Below are 16,928 nucleotides of genomic sequence, written 5' to 3' on the forward strand. Positions count from 1 at the left end.
CTGGTGGAGGGATGGGCACTCTATCATTATATGACTAAAACGTAAGCACGAAAACCTGTAAGTCTGTAACTTTGTATCATGGTGATTCACTAATTAAAAAAAATTAAAAAAAAACAATGCTAAACATCTTTATGCTAAGCATCTTTATTATAGATTTTTTTTTGCACATCTTATTATTCTTCTTGAGATAACTTCTCAAAAGAAAAACCACTGAGTCAAGTCAGTTTTAATTCCAAGACTTAATTAGCCTGTTAGAAACTGTACCAGTTTCCTGCTCTACCAATGGAGCACAGGCGATGTGTGACTGAGTTAACTTTTTTTACCATCTGAAAAAAATGGAGAATTGTTAAAGTTACTCCCAAGAAAAACCATAAAAGTAGTTGAAGCAGCCATTGACCCAATTGCTTTCATAGGCATCCTTCCATTAGCAATGGTTTTTGCAATCAAGGAGGCTGTAGGCTTATGTGGCCCTGAACCACCTGAAGTAGCTTCAAATCAGCCAAACCAATTTTAGTGGGCAAAATGTGAGGAATTCCTGGATGAAAGGAGCCTGAATCACTCCTTTCTGAGTCAACTCTCCAGTTTCATGCCCAGTCAAGGTGTAAGAGCTTCTAAGCTTTGCCAAATATAACACCAAGAACATAGAAACCAGTCAATATACAACTGAGAGCTAAAGGAGGAGCCCTTGGTAAATCTACCAGGCTTTGCTTTGTAGTATCTATTTTACTTTTATACTTCTTCTTTTTTTTTTTTTTTTTTTTTTGCTTTTTGGGTCACACCCGGCGATGCACAGGGGTTACTCCTGGTTCTACACTCAGGAATTACTCCTGGCGGTGCTCAGGGGACCATATGGGATGCTGGGATTCGAACCTGGGTCGGCCGCGTGCAAGGCAAACGCCCTACCCACTGTGCTATCGCTCCAGCCCCCTCACTTTTATACTTCTTGTAAAAACAAGCAGCATAACTGTGTATCATGCAGGAAGAAAACATAACCTAAATGCTTCTAAAATTTAAAAAGTTAAGTTTTTAATAAGCTATAAGTTATTTAATTTCCCTCTTGTATCCATACAAATTTGTAAGTGGGAATATTTGAGAAATTGTCTTGACTTTGGATTTCATATTTTTGTAAAAACAAATGGTTTCATTAAATTTATTCATTTGTCAAGTATTGCTTATTTACCATTGGTTTATAATACTATATAATTTTATATACTATCATAAACTTATATGCTAGATATGCCACACCTTCTGTGTATGTAATCTTTACACAAACACTACAAAATTCTATTGCCATTACATAATCATATCTATTCCTGTCATTCCCCAACTCCATTCCACTTTTCTTTTGTTAATCACCATATTTTTCACAATCTAAAAGTTAACTTTGTTGTGCTTTCCTGTTTACTTGCTTCAGCAATTCACATAGTTCACATATAAGTGAAATCATTTGGAAACTGTCTTTTGATTTTGTCTTATTTCACTTAGTATAACCACCTCAAGACCCATCCATATTGTCACAAAAGTTAAGATATTATCTTTCTCAGTAACTGAGTAGTACTCTCTTGAGTTCACACCACAACTTTCTCCCCCTTATGGGGGGAGATTAGATTCCTAAGCAGTTCTTGGGAGCTTGAAGTCTTCTCCCAGAGACACTCAGTTTATCAGGGCCAGTGGTCCAATGTATGGGTCAGAGAATGTAGTTCCCAGGGTTTATGAATGTGTAGATCCCACTGCTTGATGAGACCAGCACTGGCCGTATGCGAGGCGTATCATATTTCTGTACTATCTCTCTGGCCCCTAAATCACAACTTTATTCAGTTATGTCAATGACATTTATTTAGGTTGATTCCATATTTTGGTCATTGTGAATATTACTGCCATGAGTACAGGCACTCCTATATTCTTTCAAATTAGCATGCTGAATACACAGGAGTAAAATTATTTTGGGGAATCTGGATTTAGTAGTGATATCTTTTAGCTTATTGTTTGAACACATACACCATGGCAAAGAACATATGAATTAAAAAATAAATTTTAAATGCATTTTATTTTATTTTATTTTGGGCTTTTTGGGTCACACCCAGTGATGCACAGGGGTTACTCCTGGCTCATACAGTCAGGAATTATTCCTGGCAGTGCTCAGGGGACTGTATGGGATGCTGGGAATCGAACCTGGGTCGGCCGCATGCAAGGCAAATGCCCTACCCTCTGTGCTTTCGCTCCAGTCCCCTTAAATGTATTTTAATGTTTAAGATACACATCTATATACCTTTGAAACATAAACAAAGCACATTGTTCTTTTAGTCTATGGCAGGACATAGGTTACTTGCTGTGAAATCTGGGCCCATTTCTTGCTTTCCTTTCATCTTAGGGGTTTGTTAAATACTGATAGAAAATATCTGACTACATAATTTGACTGGTGAAGAAATTAAAGTCCATCGAAGTCTGAACTACAAACCTATTTGTCTTTTCACTCTTTGAATAAGAGAAATCAAGTAGAATGCATGCATTTTCCTAGTTTCTTCCCTTTGTTGGGTTAGAAGTACAATTAAGCCATTTATTACCTAGGAGATCTTGAGCAGGTCACCTAACCTAATTAAGTCTCTCATTACCTTCATGCAATACATTAATACTAAGTCACATAATTCATATGGGTGTTTCCTCTAAAAGCACAATGTCTGCTGTAAAACAAGTTAAAAATTTGTATATATATATAAATTGGCTATTTATAATGATGGTAATGATGTTGATTATTTCCATTTATACAATATGTTTCAGACATTGTGACAAACTAAGGATCCCAAGCCAAACATTTATAGTTTTCCCTGCCAATACTCTGTTCATCAATAATTTAACTATGGATGCAATCACATATAATGAAAAACACTGAAGAAATATCCTTTTATTCAAGGAATGGGAATAAGCAGCTTCTTCTCTGCAACTTACAAACCTACTTTGTCTCCTATTTACATAAGAACATGAATTTATTCATTAAGTGACTGCAGGAATAAATTGCCTTTGGTTCTTCTCTTATAATCATGTACTATAAATTTCTGCTCTTTCCATTTTATTTTTGCAGAATGAAATTTTGTTTTTAAAAATTGAAAGCTTGTATAACCTGACTTGCAGGATCATGAACTATTATGAAAATGCCATTATTTCTGCCATGAAAATAGTTTTCCTTTAAATACACAATTATAATAAACAAATAAATGAAACAAAAAAAATCTCAAGAAAATCCTGATTTCTCAAAGCCAGCATTAGAGCTTAGAGAAATCTGGAGGTGCTTCTTTATAACTCTCCTGCATTTTTTGCTCTTGTGGTCAATTCTACAGTATAATCAAACTTTACTGTAATACAATTACAGCACTTGCTTAGAATTCTCTCATATTTGGCATGACTTTATTTCAAATTGCTTTTCTATCTAACCCCAAAGGACAACCCATTTAACATTTTTCTTTCCAGACCATACATACATATCTTAAAATATCACGTATGCTAGAAAAGTATTTTTCTGAGGTAAAAAATATACATCAAAAAGTTTTCATGATTTCTTTGATGTAAATATTAAACCAAACCGACACACTCATATTGGTCAAAAGCTCCTGGGTCTGTTGCAATAAAAATTATTTACCAATATAGGGTATGATGAACTCCACACAGTGAGAGAATAAAAACCTGAGCTAAATGAAAAAAAAATACAAAGAAAGGAAAATGTGTGAGCATGTGCAAATAAAAATCCCAGATATGCATTCACAAGAAAAAAATTATGTCTTGGTTCAGTACAAGCTATTTAATCTCAGACAAATCATTTAACATTGTCTCAGTTATAAAATGGGAATAATAACAATGTGAGTCAGTTTATCTCCCTCAAGTGGTGATGAGACTCAAACTGGATGATGAATAAAGGTGTTTTTTAAATTTTAAATTTCATAAAATTATGTAAGTTAAGTTATAACTACTTAAAAAGCCTCTATTTGTTTTCATATTGAAAGAAAGAGATTACGTTGGATATAAAAGCAGAGTCTACTTTTTTATGTTTACACACAGTGAAATATGTATCTGAGAGATCTAAACCAATGTATTTATTCTTGCTTCATGAAAGAGCAGAAGTCAGATCTCCTTTCTCCGAGTATTGTGATCTAATCGTACTTTGCTGTATTTCATTTCCTCTATAGTGGCCCTCTATCTGACTATCAAAGGTTGGGGTCATGATGTTGAAACTATATTCTCTTTTATCTCCCCCCTCTTTAACGATCTGCTTGATGCAATTGGTATCAGGGATTCCTTATCTGCCTTCTAAACTATTTTTGGTTAATCAACAAGTAATTCAATTTGGATACTAATTACTTCTTAAAATTAATTGGATGTATATAGTTTCCCTTTGGAGCTGTAACAATACCCAAGTGATAACTTCAGTATTTTAGGTATTATGTCCTCTGTGACCTTTGAGAAATTATAAGCAGTTTTAAGACATCACATTTTACATGTGTTAATATTAATTATCTCAACCAAGGCCGAGTTTTAAAATAATAACCAACTTTCAAAATACCAAAATGAAAGTTTTATATATATGCATATATATATCACTTTATCACTGTATCACTCTCATCCTATTGTTCATAAATTTACTTGAGAGGGCGCCAGTAATGTCGCCATTCGTCCCAGCCCTGAGGTTTTAGCAGCCTCTCCTTACCCGTTTTTCCCAACGATTAGAGGCTCTTTTCAGGGTCAGGGTAATGAGACCTGTTATTGTACTGTATTTGGCATATTGAATACTCCACGGGGAGCTTGCCAAGCTCTTCTGTGTTTTATATATATAAGTAAATCAGACTACAAACCAGACATGTTAAAGACTATTTTTAGAACAAGAATTGAGGTGTTTGGAAACAGTGTTTTTTTTCATTTTAGGGAAGTCTAAAATTTTTGATGCTCATCTTTGGTATCACTCACATGTATTTGTCTGTAATAAAAATTCAGGGACTCTGGATCCAGGGGTGAACTGTGACTTTCTGGATATCATTTCAGAAGAATGCTAGTATTTATGTTCTCAAATAGAGCAAAATGGTGGATTGAATAGTCAAGTTTCACAGATGTCACTTAACAAAGCTCAGATCAAGGTACCTTTTAGAAGACCCTGCAGATTTTTAGCACACAAGTGGAGACTGCTACAGTAGCAGACAATATATGTTTGTTGCAGCACCCATGAAATATAACCCAGCACACATAGGCGACTCATCACTGTGTGATTGACTGATGAATCAGACTGCACTTTCTCTGCTTGAAAAGAAAGTGCCTGGATGTAAAAATCATGAAGCATGAGCTGCTGTGCACACTTGGAAACAGGGTGAGTTAGAAGAACAAAAAGAGTTATTGTTTGCTTTCCACGTGATTCGACTCAACCATGTTTAAAGGGTGCTTTTTGTACCAGGGTGATGAAGACTTGATCCTGTCCTGCTCCTAAAGTAAATATTTTTTTACTTAGCTTGATCTAAATGAACATTGGACTCTATCATTATTTTTTTTTCTCCTAGTGTTTTTTCCTTCTCATTAAAATCTTGGCCACTGCTTTTGTCATAGTTTCCACCCCATTTCAGGGTCTTATACTCATTATATGCTGGCTCTGAATCTGAAGACAAAGGTCACTTAAAGACAAGAAAATCATGTTAAATAAAGCTTGGGAAATATGAATATAATAACAACAACTAAAACCTGTAATAAATTTAATGAGTTTGGGCTACTCTGTCTAGATATATTTTCAAAGTTTATAAAAGAAAACTTTTTGACTTAATATACTTTTATATCATAAAACATTTTTATTGATATTTTTCTTTTGATAATTGAATTTATTATTTCATGACATTAAATTTTGTTGAATTTGCAAGCAATTTATGTATTTTTCCAAAGAAATTTACTTAATGGAGAGGTGGGGATTTATAAAAATCGATATACATAAAATGTAAAATTCATTGAAAATATGAAACAGTTTACTTAAGCATACAATTAATTTTAAATGCCAAGACTTTAATAAAAGAAATTTTAAAATATTTATTGACTATAATGTAAAAATTAGGGTAGAATAAAGAAAGAGATGTAATGGTAAAACAGCAGCAATAAGACAATTGTCATTTATAGAATACTCTCTATGTACCACGCACATGTTCAATGTCTTTATTTCATCTATATAGGAGCACCCTTAGGTGAACGTATTTGGATTGTAAAGATTCAATTCCTGAGTCAATTAACTTTATAACTATCTCTAACATGCAAATTGTTTATTTATTTAGATTTTTAGGTCACATTCTGCCATACTCAGAACTTACTCCCAGTTCTGTGCTCAAGGATCACTCTTTACAAGGTTCTGTGGACTATTGTAAGAGGTGCTCTGATCAAATCCAGGTTAGCTGAGTGCAAGTCAAGCACCCTACTTCTGTACTGTATCTCTGGTTCCTAGCATACCAGTTATTTATATCATTTGTGAAGATTCACATAAAATTGTGCAAATTGCATAATGATGACTTCTGGAGGTATAATGACTTCATGCTAAAATAAAGTTTGGAGGCTGGAGCAATAGCACAGCGGGTAGGGCGTTTGCTTTGCACGCGGCTGACCGGGTTTGATTACCAGCATCCCTTATGGTCCCCTGAGCACCACCATGAGTAATTCCTGAGTGCAGAGCCAGGAATAACCCCTGTGCATTGCCAGGTGTGACACAAAAAGCAAAAATAAAATAAAATAAAATAAAGTTTGGTGCTATTATGTTCTTCCCCTATAGAGTTCTAGCTTATTATTCCTAATGATATGATACATTGAGCTGTATATGTTTGATTATTTTTATTACTTTTCCTTTTGCACTATTATGTTTTGTTGTTTATTTTTTGCATTAAAACAAAAGTTATTTAGAAATTAAGTGCTATATGTGTTTTACATGAGTGTAAACCTCTGAATTTGTTGTATGAGAGCTGTAGAAAAGCTTAATTGAAAGAGAAAGTGACCTAATTATAAAATAATTAATGACGGCTATGCTTTGTTGGGCTGTATCGTGTTAATCAATGTTCAGTATTGGAGAAAAATGTATGTTATTTGGAGGATTGGTACATTTAAAATAAAATGACATAAATTGGCATCAAGATGTAACTTAGGAACAAATAAAACTTAACTTCTTTTTCTTTTTGGGTCACACCTGGTAATGCACAGGGGTCACTCTTGGCTCTGCACTCAGGAATTACACCTGGCGGTGCTCAGGGGACCATATGGGATGCTGGGAATCAACCCGGGTGGGCCTCTTGCAAGGCAAACGCCCTACCTGGTGTGCCAAACTCTCTGAGCCTACCCGCTCTACCTCAAACTTAACTTTTTAAGATAGGAATCTTCATTTTTAAAATAGGAATCTTCATTTTTATTTCTGATGACCTTTTTAAAGGTATGCATTAAGTAACTGTAAGTGTTCTTATTTTTCTTATGACTAAATAATAAGTAATTTAGTGATATTACTTAAGTTCTACATTTGCAGTACAAATTTATTTTACCTGACTCCCCAGAGGTTGTAATTGAAAATGGGTGACCAATAATTTTTGTGGCTAGTTGATCTCTTTTGACTCTACCTTTTAAAAGATTAGAGATGTTGCAAGTGCTCGGAAAAACTTTTTTTAATTCAATATGAGAAATAAGTTGCATCTTTTCTATCAGTATCACCCAATGGGAAGCCAATCAACATACAGACAGTAGCTATGGCATATATGAAAGTAAATATTTCCCAAGGAGGGAAATAAAGTAAAACCAAGGTACCAAATAACAATATTTCAAAATATTATGCTACTGATGAAAAAATGATCAGAAAGTGATCATGATCACTTATCAGAGCAATCAAAATAAGAGAAGGAGATATCATCACACACCAGTGGGGGTGGCATATAGCAAAACCACATAAATTGGCAGAGATATAACTAAAAAGGAACTCTCATTTATAGCTTGCAGGATTGTGTTTATCTAAACCACTATAGTCAACATAACTGTAAGCATGGGACCCAACAATAGTTAAACTTAAAAATGTGCTCATTCAAGAACAAAAGGTAAGGCCCTGCCGCAGAGGCAGGGTGGGGTGGTGGGGGATGGGGTGAGGGTGGTGAGAGGGATACTGTGATCATTGGTGGAAGAGAATGGGCACTGGTGGAGGGATGGGTAAACGATCACTGTATGAGTGAAAAGCAAACACAAAAGTTCATAAGTTTGTAACTGTACATCACAGTGACTCACTAACAATTTTTTAAAAGTGTGTTCATTAAGGAGGTGAGCTGGGAGCATGGGATGAGATAAGCAGGAATCTGGAAACACTAGTGAAGATATGTTGACACTGGGGTGGTATTGGAACATTGTATGCCTAAATTTCTATTCTTGACAACTTTGTAAATCTCAGCTTTCTAAGTGAGAAAAAGAAATTTGCTAACTAGTGCAATGGGCAACTCAGTGCGCTAATCTGTGTGATCATATGACCTATTAGCAAGACAGTATGAAAGAGCACATTCCTCAAAGTCTTGGTATTGCATGTCATCGCAGAACTGTGAACTTACATATTATGTGTTTTAAAGAGAGAAATTGAGGGGGCTGGAGTGATAGCACAGCAGGTAGGGCGTTTGCCTTGCACGCGGCCGACCCGGGTTCGATCCCCAGCATCCCATATGGTCCTCTGAGCACCGCCAGGGGAGATTCCTGAGTGCAGAGCCAGGAGTAACCCCTGTGCATTGCCAGGTGTGACCCAAAAAGCAAAAAAAAAAAAAAAAAAGAGAGAGAAATTGATAAGGGAAAGATAACTGGTACAGGAAAGAAATTAGGCATCGAAAGGAAGAGGTTGAATATCTGAGAATGAAAATTTAAGAGATTGAATGTTGGGTCCAGAGAAAGTGCAGTGGGTAAGGTAAGTGGGTAAGCCTTGCGCATGATCAACCCAGGTTCAATCTCCTGAGCAATGCCAAGAGTGATTCCTGAGCACAGAGTCAAGAGTAATCCCTGAGAACAGCCAGGTATGGTCTAAAAAACAAAGAAAAAAAGTGAATATTACAGTTTCTACTTAACTGAATTTGCATGGTAGGATTCATGTTCTATACATGTTTCACTTCTTCAAGGGAAATTTTGTTTTAGTTGAATTGATGACCTGTATATGTTAACATAACCATGAGTTTCAACACGCAACACTACTCATTATGTAATTAGCTAATTTTAATGTTCAAATAGTGTAACTTGGCCTCAGAAAGAGTTAGTACACCCAAATTACTGGGACAAAGAATCCCCTTCATCTTAAAAGTCTTAACAAATAATGAGTTAAATATAATCTCTATCTTATTTTAAAAGACAAATGGAAAATTTTGAATTTTTCGAAACAAAGAAATAAAAAACAAATACATTTTTAATGCAGCAACAGCAGAGAAGCTTGAGCATATCATGCTCAAGATCAGAAATTGGATGGACTAGAAGGTAAGTAATGAAGTTAAGATTAAGTTTCCTATATAGTATCTGGAATCTGAAGAATCTTCCAATACGGTGAAGACTAGAATACGGATATGCACTCTGTTAATACTGTAGCAGTCTAAAAGGATTCCCTGGTTCTGGAAAAGAGAGTTACTTGTGGGATGTTGTATAACTCATCCTGGCATGCTGTACATATGTATGATGCCATTAAAGAGAAGGAGAACTGCAATGAAAGTGAAAAACAAGAGTGAAAACTACCAGGGAGTTGGGAAAAATATAAAACCAGGCTCACAATTCTTTTTCTTTTCTTTTTTTGCCACACCCGATTGTGTTCAAGACTTACTCCAGGCTCTGTGCTTAGGGTTCACTACTGTCAGGCCTCAGGGGACTATTTGGGGTGCTTGGGATAGAATGATGTTGGATGCACGCAAGCCAAGCACCCAACGTTTTCTATGATATATTCAACTCTAAGATTAATAAACTCTTATTTGCAAAACCAAGCAATGAATCTTCTCAAAGATTGAGCCTTACTAAAATATTTTAGTGAGATGAAAGTATTATAAAATCAAGTAAGTAAATGAAACACAGAATTAATGAAACACATAAGTAAGTAAATGAAACAAACAAAAAAAACACAAAAAACAAAACATAGATCATACCAAAAAAGTTTTATTGAAATTAAATGATGATAAAAGGATTGCAAAAGGATATTTAGGAAGCTGACACACATATCATTCAGAAAAGAGCATTTAGCAAATGAGGAGAGTCATGGAAAAGATATGTACTATACACATTTTCATAAAAATATTTGGATATTCATGTTGAACATATTTAATTCAGACACTTTTTTTTACAAAGAAGACTGTTGTAACAATATTACTAGACAAACTGAACTTTTATAAAAAGACAATTATTTTTTAAATTAAATTCTTTCAGCAGGATCTGGAGCGATAGCACAGTGGGTAGGGAGTTTGCCTTGCACTCAGCCAACCCGGGTTCGATTCCCAGCATCCAATATGCTCCCTGAGCACCGCCAGGAGTAATTCCTGAGTGTAGAGCCAGGAGTAACCCCTGAGCATCTCCTCGTGTGACCCAAAAAGCAAAATAAATAAATAAATTCTTTCAACAATAATTACCATCCTGCTTTTGAATTCCCACAAAGCACGGTTCCAAAAGAAAGAATTATAAAAATAAATCATTATAATAGAAGAGTTTTGAACTATACCTATAGATGCTGATCAGTAAAATTGACAAAAAATAGAATTTTGAAAATATGAACAACATAATAACTTGATCTATTGATAATGAGAACTAATGGAGATATATAGGTCTTGCACTCAACAAAGATTATACACTTTTCTCGAGGCAATTTGCACATACAAAAATTAATCCATAATCCTTAGCAAAAAAATTTCCATAGATAATAAGTCGTTATCCTACAGACCATGTTCTATGATTTAATAAAGCCTAAAATTGATTTAAATAAGAAGAAAAAATCCAAATATTGGGAAACCAGAAAAAATGCTTCTAAATAATTCATGAGTTACTAAAGAAATGGCAATGAGATTTATGTGACAGTTGAAACTGAATGGCAATTAAATCAATATATATATAAAGTATTAGCATACAGCTAGAGAGGACTTGAAAGGAAGATTGAGGCATTAAATAAAATTTAAAATAAGATTAAAAATGAGAAAACACTTAGCAAAAGTAGGTAGAAGAACGGGCAGCATAACCAAATAAAAAGAAATAGTGCAGGGGCCGGAGCGATAGCACAGCGGGTAGGGCGTTTGCCTTGCACGCTGCCGACCCGGGTTCGATCCCCGGCATCCCATATGGTCCCCCAAGCACCGCCAGGAGTAATTCCTGAGTGCAAAGCCAGGAGTAACCCCTGAGCATCGCTGGGTGTGACCCAAAAAGCAAAAAAAAAAAAAAAAGAAATAGTGCAGAAAATAACACGGAAAACCGAAATAAGGCAGATATCCAAAAGCTAAAAGTTAGATCTTTTTAAAGACTAACACAACGTATTAGCTGACAAGATTTATCATAGTGAAAAGAAATAGTACATGGGTAGACAATACTAGGAATAATAAAAGAGAAACTTTTAGACACATCGACGTTGGCAAAACCTTAAGAAAATATTCATAATATGTTTTTATCCTGTGACATTAAAATATTTGACAAATTAGACATAAGAAAAAAACAAAGAGCAAAATCAAATAAAGAATAAATTAACTTGTCACTTGTCACTTGTCATCCTGTTGATCTTCGATTTGCTCGAGCAGGTGCAAGTAACTTCTCCATTTGTCCCTGTTGTGTGCTAGTGTAGCCCAGTGGTATCTGCTCGCTCCAGGAACACGAAGAGCCTCAAACCGTTCATTCAGGGTTTTTTAAAATTTTTAAATTTTTATTTTTTAAAATTTATTTATTTTATTGAATCACCATGTGGAAAGTTACAAAGCTTTCAGGCTTATGTCACAGTTATACAATGCTCAAACACCCATCCCTTCACCAGTGCACATATTCCACCACCAAAAACCCAAGTATACCTCCCACTTCCCCCACCCCCCTCACCCCGCACCTCTGCCTATGTAGCTGATAAATTTCACTTCACTTTCTCTTTACCTTCATTACATTTCATATTTCAGCACAAAACTCACTATTATTGTTGGAGTTTCCCCCCAAAATACAGCCCTGCTGAAAAGGAAGCATTTGATAATTAGTTTTCCATTGCTAAGAATGAAGAGATACAAAGTCGTGCAGCAGCTATTGCGGCCACATGGTTTGGGATTTCTGTATTTTGGCATTTTAGTAACTAAGTCCATGGAGATTTATGTCAGAAATTGCATCATTTCCCTTCCTGGGGCAGCATGGGGCTATGGCTTAGTTCACAGTCTACAGACATTTCTGCAAGCAGCTGTTGGTACCAAAAGTAGTCTAGATGGCCTCCGGATCGTGGCCGATCATCAGCAGAATGGTTGCACAAAGTGCGGCCACCTGGGCCGCATCTTGGCGGAGAGTGCCGGTATCGCCCCCACCCCAAGATCACCCACGCGTCCTGCTGTTGCAAGTTCATATCTCTTTTTTTTTCTTTTCTTCCCGTGCCTCCAAGTTCATACATCCTTAACGGTCCTTACAAAATGGCGGACACCACACCATCTTTCCCCGAAAAGGGAAAAAATGCCAAGAAAGAAAGACCTTTCCCCTCCTCGGCCGGTGTGGAGCTATGGCTTAGTTCACAGTCTAGAGACATTTCTGAAAACAGCTGCTGGTACCAAAAGTAGTGTAGCTGGCCTCCGGATTGTAGCTGATCAGCACCCAGGAGGCATCTCGGCGGAGCCCATTCAGGGTTTTGGCGAAGAAGTCTGACCATCTCGTAGGTGGGTGGCCACGCGATCTTTTGACATCTGGTGGAATCTAGTCGGTAACAGCTCTAGTCCAGCGGTCGCCTCTAAATCTATTACGTTTCTGGCCCATCTGACTTTCAACCCCTTGGCAAAGGAGACAGCGTCCCTAATTCTTGATCGTCGACTGAGGTCGGAATGCTGAATTCCTTCTCTCACTTGAGTGAAATGTGATATTCCCAGCATAGCTCTTTCAATTCCTCTTTGGGATACCAGAATAGTGTTCTCGTCCTGCTTTTGTAGGGCCCAGATCTCTGTGGTGTATGTTAGTGCAGGAAAAACGGTGGAGTTGAAAAGATGTGCCTGGAGCCAGAGGTTCTTCATCCTTTTAACAACTTCTTATACTCTTGAAAGGCATTCCACACTGCTCTCTTCCTCCTGCACAGTTCTGGCGCAAAGTCATTCCTCATGTTAAGTTCTTGACCCCGGTACACATAGCTGCTGCATTCGGAAATGTTTGTTCCATTGAGAGCAAATAGAACATCAGGGACTAGTTCGTTTTTCATGAACATTGTCTTGTTGAGATTCAGCTGCAGTCCGACCTTTCCACACTAGAGGTCGAAGTTGGCCAGCATTTGTGCTGCTTGGCTAATGTTTGGTGTTATTAGAAAGATGTTATCAGCAAAGCAGACTTGGTGTAGTTGCCAACCATCTATCTTCACTCCCATTTCTTCCCATTCCAGTCGTTTCATGATGTTCTCAAAGGTGGCATTGAAGAGTTTCAGTGAAAAGGTATCACCCTGCCAAACCCGTCTCTTTACATCAATGATCACTTCCTTGTAGAATGGTGAGATCCTGGTGGTGAATCCATAATACAGCTCTTGGAGGATCCTGATGTACTGAGTTTGAATGCCCTGTTTGGCTGGGGCTTCGATGACCACTTCAGTCTCAACAGAATTGAAGGCTTTCTTTAAATCGATGAATATTAGAAAGAGTGGCATCTTGAACTCTTGCAAAACTATAATGAGCTTGGTCACTGTATGGATATGGTAGATCTTGCTGAATCCTTTCAGAACCCGGCTTGCTCACATGGTTGTCCTTCATCTGGTGTTCTGCCTATTCTATTCAGGATGACTCGAGTGAACAACTTGTAGATGACAGACAACAGGCAGATTGGGTGATAGTTGCCGATGTCATGGATGTCTCTCTTCTTATACAATAGGATGGTCCTGTTGGTTTTCCATTGGGATGGAACCTTCAATATGGACAGGTAGTGTGTGAAGAGCCGAGCCAGTGTATTAATGAGTATTGGCAGCAGATTCTTCAGGTGTTCGGGTCTGACCTTGTCTGGACCAGGTGCTGTACGCATCTTTACTGATGAAATGGCATGTCAGATTTCAGAAGGGAGGACATTGGGATTGACATATCCATCCTGCAAAATTTGGTATGTGGGCAGGTAGACATGGCTGTGGAAGACATCTGAGTAGAATTTGTGAATAATCCTCTCCATTGCCCTTCCAGAAGATGTGATAGATCCATCAGGACGTCAGAGGGCAGTCATCTTGGTCTTGTAGTTGGCAAAGGATAGGCAAGCATTGTGAATACTTTTCTCAGCTTCTGCCGCATCAGCCAACACTGCTGCTTTTCTCTCTTTGAGGTATTCTTTTATCACTTCTCTGCACAGCTTTTCGAGCTTGGATGTTAGCTTGTGCTTGCCTGAGGCTCATGCCAAGCCACATTGATGAATGAACCCAAGAGTTTCCAAAGACAGGCACCTATGGCTTTTCCACTCTTGGCATACCTCACACAGTCATGGAGGTGCTGAACCAGTCGATATTATTCCTCATCGATGTCAACGACAACATCTTCCCACATTGCCACAATAATGCCAAAGAGCTCCCAGTTGGGGGTCATTCTAGGAGTTCTCTTCTTAACCTTAAACTTTGCAGTCCTTTATCCCCTCTCTGTGAAGTAGAATTTTGCATGAAGGAGATGGTGGTCTGATCCCATTTGGAATTTTGGGACAAGAGTGACATCAGTCAGGCCAAACCTTCGATTGAATATGATGTGGTCGATTTTGTTGTGAAACTGTCCACCTGAAGACTCCAATGTCCAACGATTTATATTCGGCCTTCTGGAACTGTGAGTTACCATGTATGGTCTTGGTCGACATGATGAACTCAGACAGTCTCTCATCCTGTTCGTTCCATTCTAGACTGTGGATCCTGATGTGGAGTTCTTCAGGCGACCTTCTCGGATCTATCTTGGCATTAAAATCACCAACAATGATCTTGTAGAAGGTGTGGTCTTCTATATAGAACTTCTCCAGGTCCATGTAGAACTTCTCAATTTCTTCCTCATCGTAGTTGGATGTTGGTTCGTAGACAACGAAGATAGAAACTGCCAGCAGTGAGCCACATCTATTCAAGCGTAATAGTCCAATTTGGGATGTTAGGCATTCAAGTAAATCAATGTTCATGGTCAAGTTCATGTTAACAAGGACACTGACCTCACTAATGCCTCTGTTGTCATCAACAAGGGCAACCAAGGAACAGTTCTTCTCCAGTGTTGAAAATGGAGTGTTGTGATCGATGCCTTCTTGTGTTCTTGCTTTGGTCAGGCCAATGATGTCATACCTGATCTTCTGCACTTGCACCATCAGGTCCTCGATGGATGCTTCCAATACAAGCATACGTGAATTGAAAGTACAGACAGTTATTTTGGTCCTTCTTCATTTTTTGGCAGTCTAGTTCATTGCTCAGACTTTATCAGCCTCTCCGTGCTCATCCTTCTTAATTCTGCTGTTTTCAGGTCTCTTTCAGTGTCAGGTGAATGAGGCCCATTGTTGTTACTGGTTTTGGCATATGGAATACGCCATGGGTAGCTTGCCAGGCTCTGCCATGCGGGCGGAGTACTCTTGGTAGCTTGCCAGTCTCTCCGAGAGGGATGGAGGCTTTTAGGGCGGCCTCTAATCTCCCTTACAGGTGTTCCCATGGTTCATATCATATTTGAGTTCCATCAAATATGGTGTGGAAATTATGGAAAATGGGTATTAAGTGTCTTTTGGCTTCACGGATGGGCGGTCCAGAAAGTGGCCTGGAGAGTGGCTGGGTAGTGGAGGTAGTGGAGGTAGTGGAGGTCGGCTGATGAAGTATTTATCTGGCACCAGTAGGATGGGTCGTCTGGGTTTAATCCCTGGAACTCTGGAGGTTGGAGGAGGCAGAGAGAGGATCTTGTTTCTGCGTCTTGTTGAGTCTGGAGTCCAAGGTCACAAAGTTCTGCTTTACCTGGTTCTGTGGAGCTTCACTCATGCAGGAGGTTCAGCCCAAGTGTCTGGAAAGCAGCCTGGAGTGTGGCAGTGGCTGGGTAATAAATTAACTATTGTAGTGAATATATTACTTAAAAACTAAATTGATAATAACTTTATGCATACACACAAAAAGTATCAGACTTAACCGGTACGCACACCGCCGAGATGTGACCCAGATGGCCACACGTTTGTGCGGCCACTCTGCTGTTGATTGACCACGATCCGGAGGCCAACTAAACTACTTCTGGTACCAGCAACTGCTTCCAGCAATGTTTCTAGACTGTGAACTAAGCCATAGCTCCATGCTGTCCCAGGAAGGGAAATGATGCAATTTCTAACATAAATCTCCCTGGACTTAATTACTAAAATACTAAAATACAGAAATCCTAAACCTAAATCATGTCTCTTCATTCTCAGCAATGGAAAACTAATTATCAAACGCTTCCTTGTCAGCAGGGCTGTTTTTTTTTTGGGGGGGGTGTAAAAAACTAAGGGTACGCCGAGGGGCGCATGCACTCGCGGGCTCTCTGACCGGCTCTGTCTCACTGCCCACGTTCGGTGCTCCGGAACCGCTGTGTGTGCTGTCGGTCGAGGGTAGGCGACAGAAGGAAAAAGGCCAAACTGGTTGCTCGATCTGTTTATTTCGTTCTCTCTCCTTCTGAGTCTGACCCCCACTGCCCCACAGTCTTAGTTTATATAGCAAATTACATAGGGCAGTAGCACAAAGGTGGGTTTAACATCAACAAATCAACAAAGAAGGGTAAAACCATTTGAGGAGATTAACAAAATCTCATCTAAGGAAATCTCAT

The 16,928-nt window shown here is 38.1% G+C and overlaps 1 pseudogene; it reads right to left on the reverse strand.

The window, feature by feature from the left end:
- Positions 1-14,259: 14,259 nt before the first annotated feature.
- On the reverse strand, positions 14,260-15,300 carry LOC129405959 (uncharacterized; annotated as a pseudogene).
- Positions 15,301-16,928: the final 1,628 nt, after the last annotated feature.

The sequence above is a fragment of the Sorex araneus genome, chromosome 6 (genome assembly GCF_027595985.1).
Source record: "Sorex araneus isolate mSorAra2 chromosome 6, mSorAra2.pri, whole genome shotgun sequence".
In the NCBI taxonomy this organism is placed as follows: domain Eukaryota; kingdom Metazoa; phylum Chordata; class Mammalia; order Eulipotyphla; family Soricidae; genus Sorex; species Sorex araneus.